Source organism: Pseudorca crassidens, chromosome 14 (genome assembly GCF_039906515.1).
Source record: "Pseudorca crassidens isolate mPseCra1 chromosome 14, mPseCra1.hap1, whole genome shotgun sequence".
Taxonomy (NCBI): domain Eukaryota; kingdom Metazoa; phylum Chordata; class Mammalia; order Artiodactyla; family Delphinidae; genus Pseudorca; species Pseudorca crassidens.
In genome coordinates, this window is record NC_090309.1 from 14904746 (window position 1) to 14925955 (window position 21210).

The window sequence follows — 21210 nt, forward strand, 5'->3', positions numbered from 1 at the left end:
ACCTTGAAGCTATAGTAATAAAAACAATGTGTGCAGACATAGAATCAGTGGAACAAAACATTGGGGCAGAATACAATCCAGAAACAGCTATGGGAAAAAAAGAATATTTTACTTGTTAAAGGAGACATTTCAAATAAATAAGGAAATGCTGCTGGAGGGATTAATTCACCCATAAATTTGAGAAAAGACCCCCAAATAAATTCCAGATGGATTGAGGAGCTAAACCATATGAAATTACTAGAAATAAATACAGGAGAACTTTTTTTTTTTTAATCTTGAGATTAGGAAAGCTCTTCCCAAACAAGACTGAAAATACAAAAACCATAAAAGGATAAAGCTGACAGGCTTACAATTTATATAACAGTTTAAAATATAAAATTTTGGTGTGGAAAAGAACTCAAGGCTTTAAATAAGTTCTTGCCTAACTGGCTTTGTTTGGAATCTCCGAAATGCTCTGAAAATGGGAAGGGAAGCTGGGACTCGATTTCTTGGGTGCTCTTCCTGTTCTTGAATGGGAGGAATTGTACATTTCTATCTAGCACTTCAGCCAGCTCGAGACACAAGGAGCCACCTCACAAAGGTGGGGGAGATCCTGCCTGCTCCCTCACGGGCAACTTTCATTGAGTCCTTAAACTGCAAAAAAAGAGATAAGCTCAAGCCAAAGGTATTTGGAAAGTGGAGATGAAGAGGGCAGAAATTCTGTACTCTTTTTAGAGAAAGTTATCCACGTGGCCTACTTATTTGCTCATGAGTGTTTGGGAGAGGGCTAGGGGGACAGAACAGAGAAGGTTCTGAATAACTGATAAGTGGGCATCCAAAGCAGATGGGCGAGGAGGCATCACCTAGAGCAGGAGGACAGCTAAACGGAGCACTTCATTCTTAATTAGTTTATATTAAAAAGTGTGATGCTTTTCTTCGTACAGAAAACTTTATTTTCTTCCTGTGGTGTAAACTGGGTCTCTAAATGGTTTAAATTATTTTGTTCCTAGTTTATCAATTTCCACATTATTTTTTTCTGAATTAGAGTTTTTCTTTATATTATTTAAGTACATACAGCAACAAGTAAAATAAGTTCAAATAGTAGAAGTTTCTGGTTCAACTGTTAATTGGACATTTTACCCTGACTCAGAACATGGACTTTTTGTCCAAATGTGATTTGTTCTAAGGTTTGTTACCCTCGTGGGATTTATTTAATGAAAGCATTCAAATAATAAGATTTGTTTTTGTTGGAAAATATTGAAAAATAATATTGTAGATCTATCCAAAGAATATCCATGATGCTTTTACAAAAAAAAAGCAAGTTCTAGGACGTAGGTATAGGTATGTTCTCTTCTTTGTAAAAAATAGAAAAACAAAAAGAAACTTATAGGTGACATATGTATATATGTCTATGAAAGGGTCTGAAAGGACGCCGCCCACAGTTGGTACCACCTGGGGAGTAGAGAATGAAGAGGGTAAGGAGAAGCGGTTTACCTTTTACCTTACGCATTTCTGTATTCTTTTTTCTTCTAGAAGCATATGCTACTATGTAATTTTTTATTCCAATGAAAAAAATGTAAACAAGGCTGATGAGACACAGAGTCAGGATTTAAATCCAGGCTGCCTCTGACCCCAGGCTCACCTGGTCATGGAGAAGACAGCACGCACACCTGCCAAGAAGAGCCCACAGTTGCTGAGTGAGGACGGTTGAGAACAGCATCTCAGGAGTCTGGTTGTGGGAGTGACCACCGAGCCATGGGGCAGGTGGAAAAGGAGGAGAGGACCTTCTAGGCAAGGAGAGGATGAGGGGAAAGAACAACAACGTCCTTAAGACAGAGTGGGGATGCTTGGGACAACTGCTGGGCTGGAGGGCTTGGGCAGCCAAGTCCTAGGGGTGAGTGGCGAGGTGGGAAGAAAGCAGGTGTGGGCGGGTGAGGGACTGAGACTTGATCCGGCGCTCTGAGGAGAATGATCTAGATGGAAGTTCCCAAAGTGTGGTTTGGGGACCCCTAGGAGACCTCAAGTCCCTTCCAGGGGCTCTGTGAGTTCAAAACTACTGTCACAACAATACTAAAATATTATTTACCTTCCTTACTCTCATGCTCTCATGACTGTGCAGTGGAGTTTTCCACAGGCTGCATGATGTGTGATGGCATCATCACTCTGATGTTAACATGTGATAGGGTATTTTTTATTTATTTATTTATTTTCTTTCTTTTTTTTTTCTTTTTTTTTTTTTGCGGTACGCAGGCCTCTCACTGTTGTGGCCTCTCCCGTTAAGGAGCACAGGCTCCGGACGCGCAGGCCCAGCAGCCATGGCTCACGGGCCCAGCTGCTCCGCGGCATGTGGGATCTTCCCAGACCGGGGCACGAACCCGTGTCCACTGCATCGGCAGGCGGACTCTTAACCACTGTGCCACCAGGGAAGCCCGATAGGGTACTTTTTAATGAATTAATAAATATTTTAAAAATTTCCCAGATTTAATTTCTAATACAGTAAATATTGATAGATATAACCCACATAAACAAAACTCTTTGGGGTCCTCAGTAATTTTTAAGAGTGTAAAGGGGTCCTGACCTCCCCAGACTTTGAGTACCACTCACCCAGAGAGAGTAGTGGCGGTGGGAATGAAGAGGAAGGGACTGTGGCAGGAGCTTCTAGCTCCAGAGATTTCCAGGCAAAGTGTTTAAGTGGATGCCTGTTTTCTTCTTGCTGCTTCCAGTAAAACGCAAGAGGAGAGAGATAAACTGCGGGAGGGACTGTTAAACAAAAAGGAGCTAGGACTTGATGGCTTTACAAATTCTCAGCCTCTCCAGAGGTAAAAGATGCTAAAATTAAGAAATGGCTTCTGAGGCAAGTTTAAGTCCAAGGGGATGTTCCAACAGAGGTCTAGAGATGGAGCAAAAGATGTGACTGTAAGTCTTCTGTTAAGACCGCAGAAAGAACTAGGATAGTACCTCAGAATACCATTCAGACACACAAAGAGCTTTTTGAAACATGTATGCTTCACAGATTCTCTCAAACAGCAGAGACTCTGGAAAGCTTAAGAGCATCATTGTTCCTTTGCTGTCTCAGCAGGAGGCCAAGGAGAAGGACTTATCTTGCAGAGATTTGTGGGCGCAGCTTTTGTCTAATGGAGAGAACCCCAATGAGAATCACAGGAGACTCACAAAGTTTTTGTGAGAATGATATCAGTGAAAACACTGCCAACTTAGACCGAAAGGCACAGGAGATTATACAAACTGAAAAAAGGCCATTGGACCCCAAAATTCTACTGGCAGAAAAAGGCTAAGAAACTACTTAGCTGCAAACCCATGGGCTACCCTTCATGAAAAGAAAGGCTCAGAGAACAGAACCAAGAACTCAGAGGGCATAGCCAAGAACCGCAGAGAATTATTCCTAGTCCTTGAGACCTAGTCGAGTAAGTTCCACCATTTGCCTGCTGGATTTTGGAATTGCTATGACCTTTCATGTGACTATTTTTTTTCAGTATGTGGGCCTCTCACTGTTGTGGCCTCTCCCGTTGCGGAGCACAGGCTCCAGACGCGCAGGCTCAGCGGCCATGGCTCACGGGCCCAGCCGCTCCGCGGCATGTGGGATCTTCCCGGACTGGGGCACGAACCCGCGTCCCCTGCATCGGCAGGCGGACTCTCAACCACTGCGCCACCAGGGAAGCCCCGTTTTCCGCATTTTTGAAGAGACATGTCTACAGTGTTTATCCTATGCCTGTTCCACTAGTGTGCATATTCGTGCTGAGGTAGATATCGTGTCTAGTTTCACAGGTGCACAGATTGAGAGGAAGTACATTCAAGGAACTATACCTGGAGTCTGATCCACACCTGGTCCTCATTTAAATGATGACATTTTGGATTTTGAACTGTTGCTGTAATGGGATGTGACTTTTGAGGACCTTCTGAGGGAGTGAATGTATTTTACACATGAGAGGGGATGTGAGTCATTGAGTTCAGAGGGCAGACTGTGGTAGGCAGCTTCTAAGAAGGTTCTCAAAGACCCTGACCTTCTGGTTTTCATGCTCTGTGTAACCTTTCCCCTTGAGTGGACCTAGTGCCTTTTTTCGTTTGTTTGCTTTTTTGTTTTGTTTTGTTTTAAAAAATTTTTTCTTTTCTTATTTATTTATTTATTATCATTATTTTAAAATTTATTTTTGGCTGCATTGGGCCTTCGTTGCTGCACACGGGCTTTTTCTAGTTGTGGTGAGCAGGGGCTACTCTTTGTTGCAGTGCCCAGGCTTCTCATTGCAGTGGCTTCTCTTGTTGTGGAGCACGGGCTCTAGGCGTGTGGGCTTCAGTAGTTGTGGCACACAGGCTTCAGTAGTTGTGGCTCATGGGCTCTAGAGCGCAGGCTCAGTAGTTGTGGTGCATGGGCTTAGTTGCTCCACGGCATGTGGGATCTTCCTGGACCAGGGCTCGAACCCGTGTCCCCTGCATTGGTAGGTGGATTCTTAAACACTGCGCCACCAGGGAAGCCCTGGACCTCGTGTCTTGATTCTAGTGAACAGAATATTGGCATATCACTGTGAGATAATGAATGTTTTTGTGTGTAGAGGGGGAGGGGGATACAATATACATGACATAAAATTTACCATTTTAACCCTTTTTAAGTGTGCAGTTCATTGACATTAAGTACATTCATATTGTTGTGCAATCAACAGCATCATGCATATTCAGAACTTTTTTCATCTTCCCAAACTGAAACTCCAGACCCATCAAATACTAACTCATTCTCTCATCCAGCCCCTGGCAACCACCATTCTACTTTCTGTCTCTATGAATTTGACTACTCTAGCGCTCTCATTTATGTGGAATCATACACTCTTTGTCCTTTTGTGACTTATTTCACTTAGCATAGTGTCTTCAAGTTTCATTCATGTTGTAACATGTGTCAGAATTTCCTTCCTTTTTAAGGCTGAATAATATTCCATTGTATGTATAGACCACATCTCGTTTACCCATTCATCCACTGATGGACACTTAAGTTGCATCCACTTTTTGGCTATTGTGAATAATGCTGCTGTGAACATGGATGTACGGATATCTCTTTCAATCTGTGCTTTCAGTTCTTTCAAGTATTTACCTAGAAATGTTTGCTGTTTTAAGCCACTAAATTTTGGGGTAATTTCTTACATAGCAATAGATAACTAACAGAGGAGCAGATTTGAGAGGTATCACAAACAGAAACTTCTTTTTTCCCCAACAATGCAACCCCAATCAAGAGAGAGCCCAGACCCTCTCATAATAAATACATTAGGAAAATGTATTTATTATGAAAATTTTCCAATGTACAGAAAAGTTGAAAGAACATTTCAATAAACATGCATATATCACCACCTAGGTTAAACTGATAATTGTTTGCTGTATTTTCCTTATAAATTAGGTTAAATCCTGCAATTGCTGTTTTCATAGGTTAAAAATGATGTAATATTGGCAAATGTCATATTGTTCGATCTTATATTGTTCTATATTTTTCTGAACCATTTGAAAACATGTTGCAGACTTCATGATATTTCACCTCTCAGTACTTAAGCATCTCCTAAAAATCAGTATATTCTCCCCCATAAATAAACACCATCATTGGGACTTCCTGGTGGTGCAGTGGTTAAGAATCTGCCTGCCGATTTAGGGGACTGGGGTTTGAGCCCTGGTCTGGGAAGGTCCCACATGCCGCGGAGCAACTAAGCCCGTGCGCCACAACTACTGAGCCTGCGCTCTAGAGCCCATGAGCCACAACTACTGAAGCCCACCCGCCTAGAGCCCGTGCTCCGCAACCAGAGAAGCCACCACAATAAGAAGCCTGCGCACTGCAACAAAGGGTAGCCCCCGCTCGCCGCAACTAGAGAAAGCCCGCGCACAGCAACGAAGACCCAATGCAGCCAAAAATAAATAAATAATAAAAATAAACACCATTATCACATCAAAGAAAATTAACCTAATATCACTTAAGAAAATTCCTTAATAAAATTTAATATATATATTCCATATTCAGATTTCTCTGGTGGTTCCTAAGATGTATTCTGTAACTGAATTTTGGAACCAGAAAATACAGTTCATATATTACATTTGGTTATTATGTCCCTTTGGTCTCACACATGTTACTTCTAAAAGGATTCTCAGCCTCTGTCCATGGTCTTCAGGGTAGCTCTGAGAGTCATGAGAGTTAATACTCAATTGTGTCTGTGTGTGTGCACACATGCTTGTGTGTGTCAGTGCATAGATTAGGTTTTCTAAGTGATGGTACACCAAAGGTTGAGAATTTGTGATGTAAAAGCAGCAGATGATTGACTTGAAGAGGGAGAAAAGCCAAACACCATGACTGAGCAGCAGTACGCCAGGAGGCTGGTTTTGGGGAGAATGACATGGCTTTAGACAAATAACAATCTCTCTGTTCATCTCTAATTTGTGAATAATAATATTGGCCCATCTACCTCAATAGGAGGTGCATGTGAAAACACTTTGCACATCAGAAATGGCTCAGAGATCATCAAAAGCTATACAATGTTATTTACTAAAACTACAGAGAATTCGAGTTTTCTGAAACCTTTGCACCCTGACCTCTAGCCCTGTTGTGGTGAGGAGAGAATGTGTGCCCCCTTAGACTGGTGTTTTGCAGTTCCCCGCCTAGGCATGGATGACAGATCCGGGAGAGGGTCTGGACTCTCTCTTGATTGGGGTAACACCTGCCGTTCGTACATCAGTTGCTCTTGCATTGTCTGGCTGAGGGTTTGCCTGGAAGCTTGGCGAGACTCCTGCCTAGAAATAGATGGAGTGGGAATAGGACAGGACTTGTTACTTAACTCCCAATGGAGCCCTTTCTCAGAGACTTAACTTGCCTCTCTCACCACAGGTAGCTTGTACAAGTTGCTTCAATACCCTTTCTATGGGTAAAGATAATGTTATTTTTCTATGCTTCTTCCAGAGGCCTTTGACTATCGAGTATTTATAAGGGAATTTGTGCCCAGGCCAAGCTGGATGTGGGGAAGGGGCTGGAATCAGGACCCAGGCTTCCTTGGCCAACTATTTCAGGCAAATAAGGTAAAAATGAGGAATGCCAGGTGGCCCATGAAAACTGGAGCCTTAGCCCGGTAAAGGCAGCAGTTGAGGAGAAAGCTATAAAACCATAATGATCTCTATCTTAATGAAAACACTCTCTTTACTGATAATAAGCTTGGGAGGAATTTAGCTGGGAAAGTTCCTAACAATACTTCCTCCAAGCTCTATGCCAGCCTGTGTTCTCAAATGCCAGGTGTGAATTTCTCAGTGTAAGATCTTTATGAAACACGGCAAGTTTAAACACAGCCATTGTCCTACTGCTCACCTCTGAATTCTGTGTTATGTTCTCAAAATGGTTAAGATTTTTTAGAAGGTGTTAATTAATCTTTCAGTAGATTTCTGTTTAACTGCTAGAAACTTGACCGAGCTATGTGATCCTTATAAAACCTTAGACGATTTGGGAGCCAGTAAGAAGATGAAGTCTAACAGATGTGGTTTGGGATTAGCTGCTGACCTAATAGTTGGTAAGCTATTTAACATCTCTAAGCCTTGGTGTCCTCACTTGTAAAAGGGGGACTCAACATTGATTCAACAAACACATTTTGAATGATGACCACGTGTCAGGCACTGTTCTAGGCACCAGGGATCCAAGGGGAAACATGGCAGATATGCTCCGTGCTCTCCTTGACCTTATCACGGGATGTGGATACTGAACAAAAGATTATATAATTAAGTGGTTCATTCCAATGGCGATGATAGCAACTACCTCAGCAGATGTTGTGAGGATTAAAAGAGTAAGGCAGGCCTTTCTCACCTTCTGAGGTGGCCCACACTCTGTCTGTGGAGTGTGTTTCTCTCTAAATAAATCCACTTCTTACCTATAAAAATAAATAAAAGAGTAAGGCAAATTCAAGACTGGTGTCATAATACTAGTTATTAGTTTTGCTAACAATCCTAATTAGTGTAAATATGTGTTGGGTATTAGTTCCTCTCTCGCTGTGGGCGGAAATTTAAGTGGTTAGAAGTAAGAGCCTCACGTGACTTAGGTGTGTGTCCCTTAGAGCAAATGGAAAGGCAAACATTCCTCCTAGTGTTGGGGACATGGTCTTCCCCACTTAGGGAAAGAAGCCGAACTTGCTGCTAATTGCTGTCAGGAAGAAGAGTTTTAGTATTAACATTAACTAGACCCACAGCCTAACCCTGGGAGTGGAGGGTGTGGGCACAGAATTTTGCGAAATTCTGTGGTCTCTGAATCCTGATTTGCCCCAGGCATTGTCCATAGAATGAAAACATACTTGGGCCACATATGGACATTACTATAATTGTAGATGCTGATGCGATTCATGCAATATAGATTCCTTTAAATGAATTACTGGTCTTACCAGCATTTTTTATTACATATTTTCTCAATCAAATCTTCTCCTTCCTCTTCCTGGCTTAAACCCTTTAACAGCTCCTCATTGCTCAGGGTAAAGTCCACATTCCCTCCCCAGCACTGCAAGGTCCTGCTGACCTCTCTTGGCAACTGCTCCACCCCCACCCCTGTCTATTCACCAAGCTCCGACATGAAGGCTGTTCTGGGCCATGGCTTAGAGCCTTCGGGGCTCAACTCAACACTTCTTCTGGCATGAATAGATACAGCTCCTGAGTTGGGAAAGATATTGGCCTTTCCTACAGGCATCATGCCATTTGAGGTGGCTATGGGTCCACTCGGGCACTGGGTCAAGCAGGCCTCACATTGGGCCAGTCAGTACTCCCCTAGACCATCTCTCCTCCCGGACTCCTGTTCCACTCTCTCTGGGAGTCAACAAGGCCCACTTGGAGGTGAGGTCCTCTTAGCTTCTTCCTCTGTACTGTTGCACCAGTCCTCCAAACAAGTACCCAAGCCATTTTCCAATTAAAGCCATTTTCCTTTCAAGGGTTTCAAAAATACACAATTTTGGAAGTCACAAAACTTCTTGATGTCAATTTTCCATGAACTTTCTCTTCAATGTTTACATGGAAACCCAAGCTCCATAATGCCCTGTGCCTTCACACTCTGTGCATGTGAATTATTCAAATCCCTGGAGAGAGAGTCACTGATAAAAAATGGGGCGGGGGGAGCATATTTTACTCCTCTCTCCACTCTTAAAACCTTCCAGGGCTTCCCTGGTGGCGCAGTGGTTGAGAGTCCGCCTGCCGATGCAGGGGACACGGGTTCGTGCCCCGGTCCGGGAAGATCCCACATGCCGCGGAGCGGCTGGGCCCGTGAGCCATGGCCGCTGAGCCTGCGCGTCCGGAGCCTGTGCTCCACAGCGGAAGAGGCCACAGCCGTGAGAGGCCCGCGTACCGCTAAAAAAAAAAAAGAAAAAAAAAAAAAAAAAACCCTCCAAAGGATGAAGAAGAGAAACAACTCCATCTTTTAAAAGATGAAACAAAGAGAAATCAATCACTCCACCTTTTATTATGAATAACTAAAGAATGTACTTAACATATATGTACAGTTTAACTAATAACAGTAAAATGAACACATGTACCTACTAATTAGTTTTAAAAATCCAATTTAACTAGTACCTTAGAAGGTCCTGTGTGGACTATCCCAGTCACACCCCTTTTTCTCCTTCCAGGCTGTATCGATTATGCTGAATTTTGACTTAATCATTCCCTTCTTTTTCTTTAGAGGTTTACTTTTTTTTTTTTTTTTTTTTTTTTAGCGGTACGTGGGCCTCTCACTGTTGTGGCCTCTCCCGTTGTGGAGCACAGGCTCGGGACGCGCAGGCTCAGCGGCCATGGCTCACGGGCCCAGCCGCTCCGCAGCATGTGGGATCTTCCCGGACCGGGGCACGAACCCGTGTCCCCTGCATCGGCAGGCGGACTCTCAACCACTGCGCCACCAGGGAAGCCCTACTCTTTTTTTTTTCACATTAGTTAAAATTTTATTACAATCACATTTGGAAATTACATATTACATATATGTCTATAAACTTATATAGATACATACATATGGATTCATACATATGCAAATATACAAATATACAGACATTGTCACTCCCAGTGATCCTCCATGTGAATGTGAAAGAGAACACAAGTGACTTATGCATTGATTTATTCAACAAACTTTTATTGCATACTTGATTATATCCTAACTCGTGGCACAGTTTAAAATAAGAGTACAAATAAATTTCACACCCATAGATTTATTCTTGTAAGTTTTATCAAACATTTGGTTATTCTGTGATAGTTGGAACTAAATGTTCTAACTAGGATACCAATGAATTTCAGCCATAATTATTTTATTGTTTTAATATCGTTCCCCAGGATGTGGGGTAGGATAAGACAGTGTGTTATATAACATTATGGAAATGGAATTATGTAATTAATTATAAGTATAGTTGGAGAATTTAGATAAAGTCATAAATCATCATAACAAAATAAGTGGGGTACCTCTGAGCCAGAGCAGCTTCACAAGAAAGGATGGAAGGACAAAGCAGATACAATCAGGGGAAAGAAGGCAGCAGCTTTTGAGGTCTAATAAGTGCATACTTGGAATCCGCTTCCACTGTTGCCAGCAGCTGGCATGTATGGGATGCTTCCATACTCCTGCCCTCCTGCTGTGTACCTGCATACACAGGTACGCCCACCCTCACCTGCACCCTGACACTTTCCCTCATAGGCAAATTGATCATTTCCAGATCAAAAAGAAAGGATTGTAAATACCTCGCCCTAAAGGTGGATTTAGACCACATCTTTTGCGCTTTGCAATCCAAGTAATATCTTAGAACAGTTTTTCTAAAACATTTTCCATGGAAGACTTTCCTTGGGATATTTATAGTTGTTAGATGAAACTTGACCATTCCAAGGACAATTATAATTGGGAGACAAGGTTAATGAAGGTTAAACAATCTTGTTAAAAGCTATCTGATTTCTGGAAACCTTTAATATGTCACTGTATATTACTAATTGCCAAGAGGGAAGTATAATTTGCATAGTTTCTCAAACATATTTGAACAAAATATCCTTTTTTCACAGAATGTATCAAAAGACTAATATTATGAGGCACATATTTTTAATTATATTAGGGAGTCCTAAAACAAGGGTACAAATACAGTTCTTTTATTTCTATAGGTACCATATTATACGGTATGAAAGTGTAAATGTAATACCACAACCCTACTACCAGCTATGACATCTTTGGGTAACTGACCCTAGTGTGCGCTATTTCCTCCACGAATATGTGAGCTGAAAGGTAAGCCATGGTGCCAGTATCTCTGGACCTCTTTTAAAAATTCTTAACATTGAAGGACTTGATATTTATATTTTATCTAAAATTATAGTAATAGTCATATAGCTATTTAGATATAGTTATTCCTAACAATCCTTCAGATCTCTGCGTGAGTGTAAAAGAGAACAAGAGTGATTTATGCATTCATTTATTCAACAAGCTTTGATTCATTCTTACTAATATCAAGACTTTGTGCCATAGTTTGTGGAGCCTCTGTCTTTAGAAAGTTTACAAGTTTTCAGAATAAATTATACCAGTACATAAATAACTAAAAATATAGGCAATTAGTCATAAGCCTTATTTTTTAACATACACATAAAAATAGGATTTTAGAGGAGGATAGAGGTTTACTCTCTTTTATCTCTCTTTTTTCTTTTTTTTGGCCATGCCACGTGGCACGCGGGATCTCAGTTCCCTGACCAAGGGTGAACCGATGCCCCCTGCAGTGGAAGTGCAGAGTCTTAACCACTGGTCCACCAGGGAAGTCCCTGTCTTTTTATTTTTTTTAATTGAAGTATAGTTGTTTTACAATATTATATAAGTTACTGGTGTATGATATGGTGGTTCACAATTTTTAAACGTTATACTTCACTTATAGTTATTATAAACTATTCACTATATTCCCTATGTGGTACAATATATCCTTGTAACTTATTTTATACATAATAGTTTGTACCTCTTAGAGTTTTACTTTTCATGTGTATTTCCCATACAATGTATTTTAATTTGGGGGAGTTTTTGCATTTTATTGAAATCACAGAGTATATATTCTTCTGTGACTTACTTTCTTTCACTCAAATGTATGTTTCTGAGACCCATCGATGTTGCTGTGCACACCTACAGTTCACTCATTTTTATTGATAAATCGTGTTCCAGGGCTTCCCTGGTGACACAGTGGTTAAGAATCTGCCTGCCAATGCAAGGGACACGGGTTCAATCCCTGGTCAGGGAAGATCCCTCATGCCGCGGAGCAACTAAGCCCGTGCACCCCAACTACTGAGCCTGCGCTCTAGAGCCCGCAAGCCACAACTACTGAAGCCCATGTGCCACAACTACTGAAGCCCACGTGCCTAGAGCCTGTGCTCTGCAACAAGAGAGGCCACTGCAATGAGAAGCCCGTGCACTGCAACGAAGAGTAGCCCCCACTCGCTGCAACTAGAGAAAGCCCGTGCACAGCAACAAAGACCCAATACAGCCAAAAATAAAAATAAATAAATAAATTTATTTTTTAAAAGAATTATGTTCCATTGTATGAATATGTGGCACTGTATTTACCCTTCTCCTGCTAGTGGTCATTTGTATGTTTCCAGCTTTTTGTTATTACAGACAGTGCTAAACATTCTTCTACCTGTCTCCAGCTTCAATGACACAAGGAAGCCATATACTGCCAAATAAAGCCAAGGGCACTGTTCTGGAAGGCTCATCTTAAACTTTCTTTTTTTTAGTGGTTTGAGAGACGGCACTTTTTTTCTAATTAATTAATTAATTAAATTTTGGCTGCGTTGGGTCTTAGTTGCTGCACACAGGCTTTCTCTAATTGCGGCGAGTGGGGGCTACTCTTCGTTGCGGTGTGCGGACTTCTCATTGCAGTGGCTTCTCTTGTTGCAGAGCACAGGCTCTAGGCACGTGGGCTTCAGTAGTTGTGGCACGCAGGCTCAGTAGTTGTGGCGCACGGGCTAATTTGCTCTGTGGCATGTGGGATCTTCTTAGACCAGGGATCGAACCCATGTCCCCTGCATTGGCAGGCGGATTTTTAAGCACTGTGCCACCAGGGAAGTCCTGGAAGGTTCATATCTTAATGATCCATTGTGTAGAACCATAAGGCGAGTGGCTGGAAAGACTCCAGAGAAGTAACTCCACCCTGCAGGACATAGGGAATAGGGAGGTGGAGGTAATGGAGAAGCCATGCATAGTAATCATATTAATTATATATGTCCCCACCTCCTAGCTGAGGGAACCTGCTGGGGGTGAGGGGAGATGGGGGATGGGGAATGAGGGAACAGTAAGTTTCAGAAAGTCTGTTGTACACTGAATGTTTGTGTCTCCTCAAAATTCATGTGTTGAAACGCAATCCCCAGTGTGATGGTATTTGGAGGTGGGAGCTTTAGGGGGTGATTAGGTCACAAGGGTGGAGCCCTCATGAATGAGATTAGTGCCCTTATAAAGGAGACCCCCCCCAGAGGTCCCCCACCACTTCTGCCCTGTGTGGACATAGTGAGAGGAGAGCAGTCTACGAACCAGACAGCAGGCTCTCACCAGACACCAAATCTGCTGGCGCCTTGATTTTGGACTTCTCAGCTTCCAAAACTGTGAGAAATAAGTGTTTGTTGGTTAAGCCACCCATCCTATGATTGAGATATATATATATATATATATATATATTTTTTTAGCCCAGATGGACTAAGACAAAGCCTGTCTTAGGGAATGATACCACACTGACTCCGTTTATCTTGAAAACTGGGAAGATATGACACCAGACAGAGGAGAAAACAGATTTGGTGATAAAGTGTTCAAAGAAAAACAGTCAGTTTAAAACTGGTCTGTCCAGATCACTTGCCTCATCTTTCTCTAAACTAATTTTTAACGAATAGCTGGTCTCTTTCAAAGATGAGCAATTGGGCTTCCCTGGTGGCGCAGTGGTTGAGAGTCCGCCTGCCGATGCAGGGGACACGGGTTCGTGCCCTGGTCCGGGAAGATCCCACATGCCGCAGAGCGGCTGGGCCCGTAAGCCATGGCCGCTGAGCCTGCGTGTATGGAGCCTGTGCTCCGCAACGGGAGAGGCCACAACAGTGAGAGGCCCGCGTACCGCAAAAAAAAAAAAAAAAAAAAAAAAAAGATGAGCAATGACCAGAAAGACATGCATAATTAGAGCAATTTCCAGTTAAACAGGTGTGTTTATAGCCTCCCTACCCAAAACCCTACTAAAATGATAGTAAAGGAATATGAAAAGGCCTAACCCCCACAGGAGTCAGGAGACATCAGGAGAGGAGAGATTTCAACAAGTTTTTGAAAGACAGAGATGGAGTAGTGAGAGGCAACTAAATTAGCAAAGTGGAGGAAAACATTGTTTAAAGTGTATGCTGACCCCATGAAGGCATCAGATACTGTGTAAAGTGGGCATGAGGCATAGGGTGAAAACAGTTGAATGTTATATCAAAGGCCCCTTCCTCCACCTCTTAAAGCAAGGTGACTACCAGACCAAGCAGGAAATTGTAGATTCAGTCTACAGAAACTAAATCTGAAAGGTGTTGCTGATGTCATGTAGAATTAGAAACAAGGGGATTAAGAATAAGTCAGCCAGGCTTCCCTGGTGGCTCAGTGGTTGGGAGTCCGCCTGCCAATGCAGGGGACACGGATTCGATCCCTGGTCTGGGAGGATCCCACATGCCGTGGAGCAACTGAGCCTGTGCACTACAACTACTGAGCCTGTGAGCCACAACTACTGAAGCCTGCACGCCTAGAGCCCGTGCTCCGCAACAAGAGAAGCCACTGCAATGAGAAGCCCACACACTTCAACGAAGAGTAGCCCGTGCTCGCTGCAACTAGAGAAAGCCCACGTGCAGCAACGAAGACCCAACACAGCCAAAAATAAAAAAAAGAATAAGTCAGCCTTATTGTATGATCCAGCAATTCCAGTACTAGGTGTATACCCAAGAGAATTAAAAACATATGTCCAGGGGAGGGAAGGGATGAATTGGGAGACTGGGATTGACAAATACACACTACTATATATAAAATAGGTAACTAATAAGGACCTACGGTATAGCACAGGGAACTCTTCTCAGTACTCTGTAATGACCTATATGGGAAAAGAATCTCAAAAAGAGTGTATAAGGACTTCCCTGGTGGTCCAGTGGTTATGACTCCGTGCTTCCACTGCAGAGGGCACAGGTTCGATCCCTGGTTGGGGAACTAAGATACCACATTCTGCAAGGCGTGGCCAAAAAATGGAAATAAAATAAAATAAAAAAGAGTGGCTATATGTATAACTGATACACTTTGCTGTACAACAGAAACTAACACAACATTGTAAATCAACTGTACTCTAATAAAAATTTTTTAAAAAAGCATATGTCCACTCAAAAACTTGTACACAAATGTTCATAGCAATATTTTCATAATACCGAGAAGGTGGAAACAACCCAAATGTCCATCAGCCGATGAATGGATAAGCTAAATGTGGTATATTAATACAATGAAATGTTATTTGGCCATAAAAGGATATATGCTACAATGTGGGGGAAGTTTGAAGACATTATGTTAAGTGAAAGTAGCCAGTTACAAAGGACTACTTATTATATAATTCCACTTATATGAAATGTCCAGAATAGGCATATCTATAGAGACAAAGTAGATTAGAGGTTGCCAGGAGCTAGGAGGACAGAGGTATGTGGGTGACTGCTAATTGATATGGGGTTTCTTTTTGGGGTGATGAAAATAGATAGTGATGGTTGCACAACTCCGTGAATATACTAAAAACCGCTGAGTTATACAGTCTTGAAGTACAGAGTTATACTTTTAAAGGGTAGATTTAATGACAAGTGAATTATATCTTAATAAAAAAGAGAGAGTGGGAACCTATAAAATCCTCCACAACTTTAGCTTTAAATCTAGAGAGTCAAAATAAAAGATTTTAACTTATGCATCAGTTTGATTACAATAGTAAATTACTCGAAACAATAGAAATGTCCACCAATAGAGGTTGGGTTAAAAAATATGATATATCATGCCAATAGAATGCAATGTAACTACTTAAATAATGTGGGAGAAATATATTTAATGCCATAAAAACATTTTTGTGATATATGACATGAAAAACACAGATTGCAGAATAGTATGTATATTGTCATCTCATTTTGTAAGGAAAAATTGTGCATGAATCTGTCTGGCAGTATAAATATCACAATGTTAAAAATGGGGCCAAAAAAAAAAATCAAGTGTGTCTCCTGAATGGTGGAACCTCTCCAGTCCCCTTCCCTTACTCTGCTCATAGATCTTAAGTGGCCCTCACATCCCCTCAAAGGAGAGACACGGAAGCAAAAAGCAGACGAAAAACATACATCAAAAGGGGATTACTTATAAGTCAGAAAGAGAAAGACAGATACCATATGGTATAACTTATATGTGGAATCTAAAATGACACAAATGAACCTATCTACGATATAGAAACAGACTCACAGACATAGGAAACAGACTTGTGCTTGCCAAGGGGGAGGAGGGATGGGGAAGGGATGGACTTGGGAGTTTGGGGTTAGTACAATAGATGCAAACTATTATATATAGAATGGATAAAAAACAAGGTCTTACTGTATCACACAGGGAACTATATTCAATATCCTGGGATAAACCATAATGGGAAAGAATATCAAAAAGAATGTATATATGTGTATAACTGAGTCACTTTGCTGTACAGTGGAAATTAACACAACATTGTAAATCAGCTATACTTCAATTAAAAATAAATACATTTTAAAAAAGGAAAAAAGGGAGATTACTTCAGGAAACAGAGTCCAACGAATAAGTCTCCATGACCTCAAAGAATGGGAGATGAAATGGTTTCTGTTTGACAAGAGAGCTCAAGGAAAGATGCAAGAGTGCAAGGAAGAGATTCTAAGGAGACAGAAGGAGATGCAAAGCAGGCTGGCCTAGTTTTGAAAGAAAGGAAGAAGAAAAAAAAAAAACCCAGCAACATCACAGGGATAACTATATATTAGGAGCAATATAAACTGGAATAAATAGAACTGAAATGGTTTTCTGAATGAATACAATTGAGAACACAAATGAAAACAAAATGAAACAGAGAAAAGCCTTGTAAAAATATTTAGAGGAAAGATTATTAAAATGGAAGACATGTACAAAGAAGTCAAATATAGATACAAAGGTTAAAATTAAAAAGACACACATTCCTAAGGTAGAAAACACAATAAATAGAATAGAACAGGTATTCACAGATGTTATAGAAGAAAAATTTCCTGAAATAAAGATTTGAATCTACAGATTAAAAGGACAGACCATATCCTAGGAAAAAACTGAGTCAGATGGATCATAACAAGGATTGCTCGTTTTTCCTCCAGTATTCATTCTCCCTTCTTCCATAATTGTAGAATGGTCATCGAGAATTAAGACTATATTTCCCAGTATTCCTTGCAGTTAGATCGGGTCATATGACCAAGTTCTGTCCAATGGGATGTGAGCAAAAGATTAATATTTGCACTTCTGGGTATATCCTTAAAGGAAAGGATATTCCCTTATCTCTTTTTCCCTTTCTGTTGACTAGAATATTCTTCTTGGTGTATGTGGGCAAGGACAACACTCTAGGAATGGTAGAGCACCAAAACAGAAAGAGCCTGAATTCCTGGCAGTTTCATTAAAGCATTGCTGCTGTATCAGTTTATATCATTCAATGAGAAACAAGTACAGTCTGTCTTAAAGCCACTGTTATTTTGGGTTTCTGTCTGAATTTATATCCTAAATAATACACTGATTAAGGTATATATTGATGAAGTTGCTGAATTTCAGAGATAAAGTATCTTAAGAGTGTCCAAGTAGAAGAAGCAAGTCATGTACAAAGAGTAAGATCAGTATCCTTAGGCTTCCCCTAAAGCAACACTCAAAGTCAGAAGACAAAGGAGCAATGTCTCGAAAGATGTGAGGGAAAGAATGACACAAGAATTTTTACCCAATTTGCCCTTTAAGTATAAAGACACAGGCCCTTTGAAGCATGCAAGAATCCATGAGACAGATATGAAAAAAAGACTACTTGATGACGAAATGAAGGGTTGACTCCAAAAATAGAAATGGAAAAGTCATGGTAAAAGAACAATAAGAAGGACCAGATCCACTTAAATACAGAACCGATCAGACAGCTTTGGGAATTGTGGTAAAAGGATGGGATGTAAATATCATTAATCTTTCCTATGTGAAAATGATACAACCAAAAAAATTAAAAGGAGGAGGCAAGGGGAGAGGAAATGGGAGAAAATACGTGTGTTGATTACCTCGTGTGGTCTTGGCTGGAAGTCAATCAATATTGTCTAAAATTGAAATGTTGTTTTTAAAAATGACTCAAAAATCTTAATGTTGTCCTTTTTTAAGAAAAAGGACTATTTTTAGGAAGCTGTATATCTTGGTGTCAAGAAATATTTTCTGAAGTTCAAGAATTCCTTCAAGTTTTTTCTCCTGATAAACATTCGACTTTGTTTAAAAGAAAAATGTGATCCCATTTTTTGTGATGCTATCGTGGGTATTTCCATTCTCTGTATAACTATTTCTGTTTCTCACCTACACGCAAAAGAACAAACACACACTTGCTTTCATTCTCATTCTTATCCGTATGTTTGTATACAGAAACATCTGGAAGGATGGTCCCTAACTGTCAGTAGCAAATTGTCTCTGAGTGATGGAATTGGGATCAAATTTTTTTTGGTTTTACTCTTCTTCTTGCAAGTTTTGCATGCTTCGAATTTTTATAATACAGTAAAAGTTCAATAATCAAGCATAGATCAGACTTAGAAAATGTCAGTTATTAGATCTTCCGGATTATGAGGTTTTCTGGGTGTCAGTCTGTTGCTATTCCAAGGTATCATTTCACAAATATATTTGTAATGTACTTCATTAATCTGTTCTTTGCCTTAAGCATATCATGATTTAAGTAACCCATATACTAAAATAGTACATTCTAGTTCAATTATAAATATAATTGGCTATTAATGGCTGAATGGAATTCAACCGGATGAATTTGCTTGGCAAATTCTCTATGGTAAGACAAGAAGTTCATTTCTAATTTTTTGCTAATATAAACAGTTTGCTTACATCCTAAGTTATTTCTTTGAGTTAGATTTCTAGAAGAATCAGTGGGTCAAGGGAATGTATATTCCCAAGGTGTTTTATATTTATTGCCAAGTTGCCGTCCAGAAAGGCCTAGCTAGTTACACATTCCCACCTACAGTTCCGAAAGAAAGTTTTCCCTCCCCACACCCTCACTATCACAGAAAGTTATTGCAGGCCAGATGAACTTTGAACTTTCCTCTCAGGTGCCTGGAGGAAACGTCCGCACTAACTAAAGATGTAGATTATTATATATGCCCCTAGAGACTGGCTGCCGGGCGTGGGGGCGGGGGTGGGGTTGGGCATTGGATCTTCTAAAGAACCCTCAGTACAGCCCAGCGTCCAGGTGACTACCCTGTAATGGACAGGTCTAACCCTGATTCCCATGTTTGTTTGCCATTCATCAATGATTTTCTCTAGACTCTGCTTCTTAAAGTTGCCTCCTCATGATGCATGTTTGTTCCTAACCCCACACTGTATTTAAATTGCTCAGTTAATTTGTACCCCTCCCTGCAAGACATGAGTTCCATGAGGGCAGGAAGTCTTGCCCACCTGTGAATTCCCAGCACAGAGAAGAGTACCAGGCATGTGGTAGCACCTTGTTTTTTAAAGAAGGTAGAAGAGACTGAGAATCAGAAGCTCCTGAGGGGTTAACTAGACACCTGAGACTCCTCTGGTTGTCTCCGCTTTTTCCTCATTCTCCACATCCAACCTGCGATAAGTCAACTTTGGTCTCTCTAAACCATTCCCTCCTTCCCATCCCCATGTGCTCTCCTGACTAGTTCAGGCCCTTAATGCAGATCGCTTGAACAATTAGCTTGCCCCTTAGTCGGTCACTTTGCTTCCCATGTCCCCCACACACACCACTTTTGGTTCATTATTTCTCTCATTCCATTGTTCTTTTTTGAACATAGGATCTGCTCCCGTGATATCCCTGCTTATAAACCTCCAGGGCTTCCTATTCCCTCCAGAATGACCAACCTTCATTCTATGGAGTTTGGGGGACCTGTTTTCACCTTACTTTGGCCTAATCTTCTATCAGGACTCTGACAACCCTATTTTAAAGACATACAAGAAGAATCCAAATTACCCCCCAGAGAATCCATCTGTTTTAATGTTTCTCTTTGTGCATGCTCCTTCCTGCACACGGAATGCTTTCTCTTTGCTCTGTATTTCTATTCTGTTTAAGGGCCAGCTCAACTGTTACCTTCTCTATAAATCTTCCCTGTCTCTCTAGACAGAGCTCATTGCTACCTCATTTCTCTTCCCACATTTCTTTGTTTACATCTTTAGAAAATGTTCTTTTCTAATGGTATAATAATCCAGTTGATTATTAGGGTCTTCCCCAAATCTGTGAGTTCCTTAAGGACAAGGACTGCATCGTCTTCATCTTTAGTTCTTTGGGCCGGAAGCACCTTCCACATAATGAGTGTTTGTAGCAGAAATTGCAAGGTGCCTACCTCAGCATTCCTTCACGATCCAGCTGAAACACTTTCCCATATTCCTTTATTGCTGGGTGTGTTCACGTCATTAAGTTCAGCACATTAAAATGTAAGTGGAAGTATTAGATGAAGTTTCCTGGAAGTCTCCTTAAAATAGAAAGGAAATACCCTTCTTTTCATCTTTACTTCTACCTGGAATGTGGTAGCTGTAGCTTGAACAGCCTTATTGAACAATAAGGGATCTTGGGCCCTTGATGACCAGAAAGGCGCCAGACTAACCCTGGTTTCCCAACTTCAGACCTCCTTTACCCTCAAAAAAAAACAAAAAAAACAAAAAAACTGTTATTCGCTTTTTTTCTGTTATATGCAGCCAAATATAATCCAGAATGATCAGTAGTGAATAAATATTTTTCGATTATGGAGTAACTCCAAAATTATGTGATTTCTATTTTGTCCCAACAAACTTGGAACAAAATTTAGCACTTCATTCCATCAATTTATCATCACAGGTCCTTTGTATTTCTGATGTATCTGTGCGGAGGAAGGTGATCTCCGCGTCTTACTCTTCTGCCATCTTGAAGCTCCTCCCATCATCACAGGTCCTTTGAAACAGTCATTTCTCTGACCTTTTTACTTGAGTTTTGGTCTGTAGTTTTTAATTGTCTTTGCCTATATTTTATTAATTTTGTAAAT

General features: G+C 40.9%; 1 long non-coding RNA gene across 1 annotated transcript in view; it reads left to right on the forward strand.

The window, feature by feature from the left end:
- The window catches only part of LOC137206008 (uncharacterized), a 45921-nt gene that overhangs the window by 4704 nt on the left and 20007 nt on the right, over window positions 1-21210 (forward strand). The window contains exon 2 of the long non-coding RNA XR_010934406.1: window positions 11092-11212. This is a non-coding gene — a long non-coding RNA (uncharacterized lncRNA). The remainder of the gene's footprint in view (window positions 1-11091; window positions 11213-21210) is intronic.